A 12376-nucleotide genomic window follows, 5' to 3' on the forward strand; every position below is an offset into this window, starting at 1 on the left:
CTAGAAATCAATTCATTCAACCAACATCAAACTTACATACTTTCACAAGATTTGTTACACCTCTATTTCAAATACATAGTTACAAAGACTAAATTAAAACCTAGACTAATAACAGCAAAAACTATTGCATTCTTCAACAATCCTCTCATGCTCAGAACTTCATTCTTCAACTTTAAAATCTTCTTCCTTTGCCTTTCAATCTTTAAATCCCTTCCATCAACAACCTCATCACCAACCCACTTGAAAAAATTGCATCCCTTCTCCATATGGTTCCTGTAATTCCTGCAGCCCTAAAACTTTTTCCCTACATTAACACTGTTTAGATCTGTAACCGTGCGCATCACACACTCTTCTTGGCACCAACAATCAATCCTTTTTCTTCTTAGCACAACAAACCCAAATGACCCACAAATCTGGGTGTTTGATTTTGAGTAGTGACTGGAGTTCGTAGACATCTTCACACGCTCGATTTCCTTGTCACTAAAGAAACAAAGAAGAACAAGAGATGAAGGTGATGAATGTAGAAGGAGAGGAGGCACAAGTTTGCCCTAAAACGTGAAAATGGATTCTGATAAATGCAAACATGATAATAGGATAATATAATGCACTATGCTGAGTCAGAAATTAAAAAAATATCCTTGTTGGCATGCCAGATCAGCAAATTTAACGTTTTCACACTGAAAGTAACGGAATGGATCAACATTCATAACGGAAGTTTCCTTATGGGACTAACATGTAACGTTTATTACATAGGGGACCAAAGTGAAAACATAAACTAAGTTATGGGACTTCAGGACTAAATAAGCCTTTTCTTTTCTTTTCTTTCGGTTTAAAATATAAGTGTTTATGGATATGTGCTTAAAAAAATGTTTATAGATATGTATATAAAGAATCGTGTTTTTATATCAAATTTCAACACTAAATTAGATGGTTTAATTTATGGGAATTTTTCCCTCGACGCTATGGCCTTCTTACGCACCATCGAATTGTCTATTTTGCTCTCGTATTTTCGTAGATGTATTTTCGGAAGCATTTTTTTTTTTTAATGTTGTTTTGTTCTGTAGATGCATCTACGGAGTATTCCGTATGTGGATATACGGAAAAGATTGGTGTTGTAGCTCGCGCCAGACCTTTCCCCTTCCTCGTTCTCTTCATTTCAAACTCAAACACAAACACAAACTCTCCTCATACTCTCTCAACTTCAAATCTCTTTCAAGTTCTACTTCAAATCTCTTGTCAACATCAACTTCAAACAAGGTTTAGCAACATCGACATCAACTTTAATCAGTAAGTTTTTCAAATTTTTAGTTAATTTAGAGTAGTTTTGAAATTGAATTGGAATGTGATATTTAGGAGTAGAAATGAGTTCATAGGTTTAGCAATAGTGTTTAGAGACAATGTAGGGTTTGTTTGACGTTTTACACGGATGATCGAGCCACAAAAAATAGGTTTTATAGTGACTAGACTGACTCAGACGCCATTGTTGCGTTTCTGAGTTTCTGTTACTTCTGTAGATCCATCTACGAAAGCACCCAATGTTTTTGAAACAAAGGTACTTCCGTAGATGCATCTACGGAAAAATTCAGTGTTTTGTTAATAACATACTCCCGTAGATGCATCTACGAAAGAGTAATTTTCTATTTTTATTTTGATGTTTATTTATAAATATGCAGTATCTAAATCGAGCTTTTTTGTATCATAATGTAGACATCATGACCCACGGCCCGGATAGAGACATTCATGGGAGGACCGTACAACACGCATCCGTCCGACGAGAACGGTCGCGTGTAGTATCTCAGGTCACTGATGGAGTAGCTGTTCCACCAGATTCACCTACGGCATCTGATACACCCGCCTCAGCCATACCTTCCCATCACCCGCTTCTGTCGGGCCTGCTCCTTCACCCGTCGGGCCTTCACCATCTCCTGCCCCCTCTACTACTGCACCACAGACGCCTCGGGATGATCCTGAGGGTTCCTCACAGATGCCACCACCCTGTAGACGTCGTCGTGGCACTACTTTTACTTCTACTCCTGATGCAGAATCTGATGTGCCACCTACGCAGGGCCACGAGGATGAGCCGGTGCCGGAGCCTATTTGGTACCTTGAGGGTCCAGTAGACGCATCCCTTTTGACATGACAAGCATGCAGCTATACGTATATGGGATGGAGAGGTACATTTTATTTGTTAATTACTTTTTATTTGCGTCATTTTTTATCTTGCTTATTACTAACCGTTTTAAGTTTTTAAAAATTTCAGAGTAGGGATCCCCAGAGGTTCTACAAGGTCCACTCTATTTAACTTTGACCAACCGTTTACATAACGTTTATTAATCAATTATACAAATTAATTAAATAAGAGTTTGAAGGTAATAAATCATAGTGTCCATATATATATATATGTATATATATATATATATATGTATATATATATATATATATATATATATATATATATATATATATATATATATATATATGAATTGGTTATACGTTCAATGTGGAAAAATCCGACCATGCATAGTTCAATTGAAATTATCCTACAAAGATTTGAATTTTTTTATTTTTCACTTCACTTATCTTGGACCTTGTAATTAACTTAGACGTTAGAGTGTTAATCTTGCAAGTTCACTCAGTGTCACCACATAAAAGTTCAATATATATCAGGAATGCTATGCTGACACCAAACTTTACACTACGTGGAATACTACCATTTCAAATGCATGATTTTTTTATTATTACTAACTTTACATTGTAAAAAGCAATAAGGGACGTTGTAATTAAACTCTCTCTCTCTCTCTCTCTCTCATATCCTTTCATCATCCACCTGTTTTCTCTTTTGGTAACACATTTTCTTCTATTAGGATGATTCTAAAGTCCCACATTGGTTGGAGATAGAGCATTGAAAGAGTTTATATAGAGTGATATTTTTCACCTTACCAACCAATTTAGTAAGGATGAGTTAGGTCAAACTCTAATATGATATTAGAGTCTATCGATCGGACCATGGCCCGACCACCGTTAATATCCATGCACCAATCCCAAAGAGAATATTGGTAAAGATGAGTTAGGTTAAACTTTAATATCTTCCCACACAGATAGCTCTACATTTCTTCCACTTTAAAATCCTGAAATAAAAAATTACAAATAATACAGAGTAGGTTAATTGTATGTTCAAAATTGGCTAATATATCTTACGTGTTAGTTAAATAAGTTTCCAGACATATTAAAGTTGGTTAATTGTGTGTAAAAAACAAGTTAATATAACTCAGATGTTGGTTAATGAGTTTCCAGATATGAAATTACAAATAAAATAAAGTTGGTTAATTGTGTATAAAAATTTGGATAATGCAACTTAAAAGTTGGTTAATAAATTCTCAGATTTAAAAATACACCAAAGTTCACACTAGGGATGGACAACGATTCGCGTTCGGACACAAACCCTGAAACCGGACCAACCCACGGGTGGGAGGGTGAACCCTATTTCTGATCATTTTTCCTGTCGTTTTTTTTAGGTTCGATTTAAAGCGGTTCGGTTAAGTGAGTCTATTTTGCTTAACATGTTGGTCCATATCACATTTTTTGCCCAAATTCAAAATTAATAAATTTTTTAAGAGGATTTCTTACCTCACCCTTTGGGGAGCGATCACACAAGTTTAAAATGTAGCAGAAACTTCTGGAACTATATCTACGGAAAAGTCTTGCACTAAGACATTCCGAATATGCATATACGGAAATTTCCCTAAACTGAATTATTTTGAAGCTTTTCTCAAAGTTTACAAGTTTAAAATACTTTTGTAGATGTAGCTCCGGTAAAAACCAAATTTTAACTAAAGAAGATGTGTCCGAATATGTATCTACGAAAGCATGGTACATAACTGAAATTGCATTAGATACCTAAAAGTATCAAGTGGTGGATTAAAAAATTGCTTTTTTATTTATTTATTTACAATGCTCATTTATTCGGCCTTATATTAGGACCCATATCAAATTACCCAACTTTCATATTAAGAAAAATAGATTATTTTAACCTTTTATTTTTCATTCATGAAAAAACAATATTTCATTTATCAATTAAAACAAAATTATCTTAAAATGTTGATTAAACCTAAATTTTTTTAAAAATTATTTTAAAACTAAAAAAACATAGTAAATTGTACTAGAAAAACATATTAAAAATACAACATTCAATGAAATTTAAATAGTATAATATTATTATAGTTTTTAATAATATTCACTAAATATTAAATGCAGTTTCTCTCTTCTTTCTAATGGACTCCTAGATTACCTGCTAATTTAATTACAAGTGAATAATAATTCAATCAATAATAAATTAATAATGAGAAATTGAAAAAGTAAACAAAACTAATCAAAACTAACAATAATAACAATTTATTAATAATAAATTAATATTGAATAAAATTGAAAAACAATAACTACAAAATGATAAAATCATAAAAATGACAAAAACAATAACTATAAGTTTGCGAATAAATCTTCAATAAAAAACTAGAATAACAATGCAAAAACTCTTAGATTCTCATATTTTCAGCTTCTTTTCTGGAAAATACAAAATTAAGAATATGAGATAAAACAAACAAAAATTAATTTAAATAAGAAAAGGAAAAAACATTACATTTGAGATGTCCCACAGAAACATCCTTCTCTATCTAGGGGATCCTTTTTTATGCTTCTCATGGTTGTATTTAATTAGTTGACTCTGAATATCTTCTAGACACTAGATCTGGTTTGCACACACAATATTCTAAACCATCATTACATAAAATAAAATATTACAAAAACTCATACGAGAAAATATAAATCATTTTTATAAATACAAAACTTCATCAGAACTAATCTCAAAATAATTTCGAAAAACACAAAAATTACAAATTTTCTATCTCTAACCCTAAATCACTTTAAGAGATACACAAATCTTACTGCCAAACCCAGATGAAACTTTATTTTTTCAAAACTCCAACAAAATTACTAAAAAACCCAAGAATGAATCTTTTTATAAGGTACAACAACCCAAAATCTAAATCACAATCCTAAAAAAGAAGCAATAAATTAACCTTGTGAAGAAGTTCATGGCTTTAAAGTGGTAGATCCACCCTTCACTACGCCAAATTTAAGTTTTAGCAGCACACCTACTAAAGCGCTTCTAGTAAAAAGCGCTGTTATAGGTTGCACTAAAAACAAAATAAAAAAACACGCTAAAAAAGCGCTCTTAAAGGGGGGGGGGGGGTAATGAAAGCGCTTTTCAAAAGCGCTCTTATAGGGGGGGCTATGAAAGCGCTTTCTAAAAGCGCTCTTAAAGGGGGGGTATGACAGCGCTTTTCAAAAGCGCTCTTATAGGGGTCTTATAGTGGGGGATATGAAAGCGCTTTTGAAAGCGCTCTTAAAGGGGGGGGTTACAAAAGCGCTTTTTAAGAGAAAGCGCTGGCATAGGTGGCCCTTCTAAAGCGCTTTTCAGAAGCGCCCTCGTAGGTGTTTTAAAATAAAACAAATTAAACTTGCCCCAATTAATTTCAGAAGCGCTTCTCAGTATCTTTCTCCTTCGCGACATAACACAGAATCCCTAAATCAATTTCTTCCCTAAATCAATTTCAATCCTCCGCCACGACCTCCGCCACGACCTGCCACGACCTTCAGCCGTCTCCGCCGCTTCAGTGCATTGCCGTCTCCGCCGCTTCAGTGTCGTTCTCCGTTCTCCTTCCGCCTCTGGTTTGCTGCATCCCTTTAGGTAATTTCTATGTTGTCTCTTCTGCTTCTTATTCATATTGAATCATCTGGTTCATATCATTCTGTATTCTAGTGTTCTCTTCTGCTTCTTATTCATACTGCTTAGGTTTTTGAATATGCTGAGAGAGGATTCTGTATTCTAGTGTTCTCTTCATACTTCTTATTCATACTGCTTAGGTTTTAATCATTTTCAATTAAGCTGAAACATTATAGTTATTTTTACTAGTGTCGATTGAGTGGTGAAGTTGAGATATCATGCCGAAATATGACAATCGGATCGGTTATGCCGAAACATGCATCTATGGTGAATGAACCGGACGCTTACTTACTAATTTTCTTGTTACACTTGATGATATTATAACATGTCCAGGTGCATTTAGGGAAGAGAAATAGTAATTGATAGGATTGCATTTTAATGACTCTTTTTTGAAAATTCCCGGATTATATTTGGTTTGGAAATTGGATTCTTGTTGAAATATATTCATAAAAGAGTGAAGATAATTTGAGTGATTGTAGGTTATGTTGTGTGTAAATACAACACGACACCGACAAATTAGTGAAGATATTTTGAGTGCTATCTTATTGATTATTAAGATTTAATAGTATCCTTTGAAATTAACGATAGAATAACATTCTTATTAATTCAAAGCATGCATGCATGGAAAAGATATGTTAATTCTCGTTACTTTCGTGATTTAGTGACTATTAAAAAATCACTTATTTGATAAAATAAAAAGCACTTATTTGAGTTAATAAATTTTGGTCAGTCATCTTCCTGTACGTGTTTAAGTTATTCCACCTAGTGGTATTTGATAATTAAACTTCTTATAAAATATTATTGACTGAACCGTGGCCATCCTTATCCTATCTATGCTTAGCCACTCTTACTTTTTGAAATTGAAAGTGAGATTTGTCTACTTCTATTATATTTTATGGTACTATTTATAGGGTTTTTTTAATGAGAATTGCACACTGTTTCATTATAGATAAGTCTCAGTTTGAGGCTTAGCAGTACTAGTATTATCTCTTTTTATTAATACTTGAAGACATTGAGACACAACAACCATATATTTTGAAGGCAGTTCATAAATGCTTTCGCAAATGCAACCACTAACTAATGTTTTGTAGAACTAGAATCCTAATATATTCTTATTCCTCTGTAGAGGGTAGTTTTTGGTCTTAATAATGGTATTGAATAAATAGTTGAATATGCTACAGTTTGCATATACTTCCTTCACTTTTATAATATTTGTATTTAACTGCATCGTGTGTGTGTGTGTTTAATTTTACAGTTACTTTGAAGTCTCTGGTTTCTACTTGTACAACGCCGATTCAAACCTACCATCTCCCACATCAAGTCTAATTCATGTTACTATCCCTTTCTTCTTGCTTATAGTTTGTTATTTTCTGCTTATAGTTTATTGTTTATGGTTCTATTTAATATCAATTTAGTGTCTCTCAACCAATTTTTTGGTTTGTGGACTTATATTACCTTGAAATAAGGTAATGTCTTCTTTAAGAAATCGGGTATTCTGATTAGGTATTCTATTATGATGATAGCTATTTATTATCTTGACAGAATTCCTTAGTACCTGATAGAGAAACCAAGAAGCATTTGTTTAGCTTAATTAAGTCATGGATAAGACATGGATGAGATCAAACCGATTGTCGAAAGAGTACGAGAAAGGGGTATGGGAATTCGTTGAGTTTGCGGTTAAGCACTCCGAAGACCCGCTTCGAATGCCGTGTCCTTGCTTGGGTTGCTGTTATGGGGATAAGGTTGACGGGAAACAGTTGGGATCCCATTTACTACGGTTTGGAATTGATAGAAGTTATACATGTTGGACAATGCATGGTGAGAAAAGTAACGGGAATGCTGGGTCGAGTTGTAATAGGAAGTATGCTTCAAACGACGATTGCACAGACACATACGATTGCGATCGAGTCGAAGAGATTGCAGAAGCGCTTGAAGAAGATCTTGCGGATTGTCCCAAAATGTTTGAGAGGTTGGTAAGCGATGCAGAGAAACCGTTGTATGATGGTTGTTCAAAATTCACAAGATTGTCTGCGGTGTTAAAGTTGTACAACTTAAAGGCGGACAATGGATGGTCGGATAAAAGTTTCACAGAGTTATTAGCCCTTATGAAAGATATGCTACCAGAGGATAATGTTCTTCCCAATCGAACGTATGAAGCCAAAAAGATGTTGTCCTCTATTGGCATGAGCTATGATAAGATACATGCATGTCCAAACGATTGCGTTTTGTTTCGAAACGAGTATGCAGCGTTGAATGAGTGTCCTAAATGTGGTGCCCCTCGATATAAGAAAAAGTTGTCTCCTGCTAAAGTCTTATGGTATTTTCCTATAATTCCGAGATTTAGACGCATGTATCGTAGTGAGACCGATTCAAGACACTTGACTTGGCATGCAGATGAAAGAATTATTGATGGAAAGTTGCGACATCCGACAGACTCATCACAATGGATGAAAGTTGATACTGAATATCCTGAATTTGGAAAAGAAGCAAGAAACCTTCGGTTGTCATTGTCTACTGATGGAATGAACCCGCATGGTATTCAAAGTATCTCGCATAGCACATGGCCTGTGATTCTTATGATCTATAACCTACCTCCGTGGCTATGTATGAAGCGTAAGTACATGATGTTATCTATGCTAATTTCTGGGCCTAAACAACCAGGGAATGACATAGATGTATACTTGGCACCCTTAATCGAAGATTTAAAGTTTTTGTGGGAGAACGGTGTGGAGGTTTACGATGGGTATAGGAAGGAAAGTTTCAACTTGAGGGCGATGTTGTTTGGAACAATTAATGATTTTCCAGCATACGGAAATCTATCCGGGTACAGCAATAAAGGTCAAAAGGCGTGTCCCGTTTGTGAAGATGAAACCGATACGACACGATTGGAGCTTTGTCAGAAGAATGTCTTTCTCGGCCATCGTAGATTCTTAAATTCTAATCATCACTACCGTGGGTGGAGAAAAGCATTCAACGGAAAGGCCGAACACGGTACAGCCCCGCCTTTTTTGTCAGGTGATCAAATTTTTGAAAAGGTGAAAGATGTGAGCACTCAGTTTGGCAAGCCTTTTGCACATTCACTTGTCAAGGGTGGGTGGAAGAAGAAGTCAATTTTTTTTGAACTTCCATATTGGAAGTCGTTGTACGTAAGACATTTCCTGGATGTTATGCATATTGAAAAAAATGTATTTGACAGCGTCATAGGTACGTTACTCAATATACAAGGAAAGTCTAAGGATGGCCTTAACATAAGGAAGGACATGGTAAACATGGGAATGAGAACTGAATTGGGACCCGTGACGAAAGGAAGACGAACATATCTGCCACCTGCTGTTTACACTCTATCTAGAAAGGAGAAGAAAACATTGTGTAAGTTTCTCAGTGAAGTTAAAGTTCCAGAAGGCTACTCTTCAGATATTAGAAGACTTGTGTCCATGAAAGACCTCAAGTTAAAGAGTTTGAAGACGCATGATTGTCATGTTATAATGGAACATTTTTTACCAATAGGTATACGTTCTATTCTTCCAGAAAAAGTAAGAAGCGCAATAACTAAGCTGTGTTTCTTCTTCAGGTCAATTTGCAGTAAGGTGGTCGATCCCGCGATCTTACCAACATTGCAAAAAGAGATAGTTGTTACTTTATGTGATCTTGAAATGTATTTTCATCCCTCGTTTTTTGACATAATGGTTCATCTAGTCGTGCATCTTGTGAAAGAGACACAATTGTGCGGACCAGCTTATATGAGATGGATGTACCCTGCTGAACGTTATATGAAAATATTAAAAGGGTACGTGAAAAACAGAAGTCGACCGGAGGGCTGTATTGCGGAACGATACGTTGTTGAAGAAGCGGTTGAGTTTTGTACTGAATATCTGTCAAATGTTCAATCTATTGGACTCCCTAAGTCTCATATTGTCGGAAAAAAAGAAGGAAAAAGGCTAATTGGAAATAAAGTTGTGACAGTATCAATGGTCGAACGGGATCAAGCGCACTTGTATGTTCTGCACAATGAGATTGAGGTTGAGCCGTATGTTGAAATGCACAATATTGTTCTCCGAGATTTAAATCCAAATAGAAATGAGAACTGGATAGTACGAGAGCACAATCGAAGTTTCATACCGTGGTTTAGGGATCATATTTATTCAAAGTATCGTTCAGATCCTGCTTCAGTAACAGAAAGGTTGAGATGCTTAGCCTATGGTCCAACTGTAATTGTGCTTTCTTATAGCGCATACGCAATTAATGGATACACATTTTATACCAAAGAACAGGATGATAAAAGTACTATGCAAAATAGTGGTGTTACCTTGGTGGCTGAAGCAATGCACATATCAAGTGCGAATGACTTAAATCCGAAATTTGCAAATTTGTCATATTTTGGGGTTATCGAGCGCATTTTGGCGTTTGATTACGCGAAGTTTCAGATTCCTGTATTTGGTTGCAAGTGGGTTGAAAATAATAGTGGCATACGAATGGATAAGTCAGGATTTTTGCAAGTGGATCTCAATAGGGTAGGGTACAAAGATGAGCCTTTCATTCTAGCCTCTCAAGCTAAACAAGTGTTCTATGTCAATGATCCTTCAAGTACGAAATGGTCTATAGTGCTTTTATCTAACAAAATAGTTGATGAAAACATTGAAGATCAAGGTGATATTGGTGTTGGCATTGATTCTTGTACAAGAAGCGATCAAAATGAGAATGAATCTTGTACTAGAAATGATCATAATGAGGGTATTTGGATTAATCCAACCGTCCGCGTTGTTAAGAGACGCGTTGAACACAATCCTACCAAGAAAAGAAAGAGACGTTAGTGATAAAGGTAATAGTTTTATTCACTTTGTACCGATTGTTTTATTCAATAGTATAGTACTTATTCAATTTGTTTTATTCAATTTGTACCGATTGTTTTATTCAATTTGTACCGATTATTTTATTCAAATTTTACCGACTAATTTGTTTTGAACCATGTATCCGTTTGTCGACTTCTTTACATGTAAATATACTATTTTGACGATTCCGGAGCTGCTCATGCACTTATCTTTACATTTCGGGACTGTTTTTTTATCGGTTTTGCTTCTGCCCGTAATCAAAAGTCGGGCTTAGGGTCTGAATTTCGGAAAACCGACTTTATTTTTGAGTCCGTGGGGACGTTTTACCATAGCCATGTAAATTTCGTTCAATTCCGACAACTTTCTTTTTTGACGCTCATTTTGATTTGTACCGATTTCGTTTCCGATACACTTGTTCATGCATGGTTTGACTTGTATAGATTGTAAGCTTATTAATAGTGTACTAATGTGCTTTACTTTGTTTGATACAGGTTCAATGGCTTCAGATAAAGATGCTCCACCTGCAAACTCACAAGAAAACTCACAAGAAAGAGATGCTCCGGATACAAATGCTCCACCTGATACTGAAGCAAAAGAAGTTGCACGAGGCATCACGATTATGAAGGGAATCATACGACATAGAGACCAAGGATTAGTATACCCTTTGGAATGGAATTCTGAAAACCAACCAATTGGTCCTAATTCTGCAAAGTTGACAAGTTACATTGGTACACTTGTTCGTATGCATATTCCAATCTCCGTAGCTAAATGGAATATGAAAAATGACGACTTGGATAATAAAAAAAAGGCGATTTGGGAAGAGCTTCAGGTATATACCATATATGGTTGTTGTTATTATATTGACGATAAATTGTTTACATTACTTATACTAACACACTATGCGTATGTTTTTTTGCAGAGGACCTTTGACATACCAGATGAGCGTAAAAAGTACATACTTAGTTTGGCCGGAAAAAGATATAGAGGGTGGAAAGCTTTTTTGACAAATAACTATCTTAAGGATAAAGATGGAAACTTTCTTGAAGAGGCGCCGGGAAGACCACTAAAGTATAAGATCTTCATTGATGAAGAAGATTGGGTTAAGTTTGTAAATCAAAGAGATGAAGCTTTTCGGAAAAGGAGTGTCACAAATAGCGCGAGAGCATCAAAACCCGCATATCCATACAAAAAAGGGCGTATGGGATATGCACGCTTGGAGGATAAAATTGTAAGTAAATAGAAATGCGTTTTAATTAATTGTCTAAATGTGTTTTATTTGACGATTTTGCGATTTGTGTCAATGCATAGTTGGAGGAGTCTAAAAGTGAGGAAACCTCACTTCCTGTACATGTGTTGTGGAGGGAAGCTCGGGTGGGCAAGAATCAAGTCGTCGATCCCGAAGTTCAGAGAGTGTATACTGAATGTGTAAGTATAATACTGTGTCTTTATTTAAATCAAATGTTTTTTAATATATAAATGATTTTTTATCTCCACTAATAATTATTGAAATATAAATGAATTACAGGAGACCTTGTCGCAATCGGTGTTCACCGGTGAGGATCATGATGATAGGTGTAGCACCCGAGGCCAAAGAAGGTGAGGGGGTGGTTGCACCGCATGTAACACCCGAGGCCAAAGAGGGCAAGGGTGGTCGCCACATCGGAATGAGAGGGATCCTGAGGCCGTGCAGGTATGGGACTGCATGGTTGAAGGAAAGCTTATAAGGATTGATGGGTACTACCTATACCAACAAGATGCATCTTCT

This window comes from Vicia villosa, linkage group LG5 (assembly GCF_029867415.1).
Source record: "Vicia villosa cultivar HV-30 ecotype Madison, WI linkage group LG5, Vvil1.0, whole genome shotgun sequence".
Classification (NCBI taxonomy): Eukaryota; Viridiplantae; Streptophyta; class Magnoliopsida; order Fabales; family Fabaceae; genus Vicia; species Vicia villosa.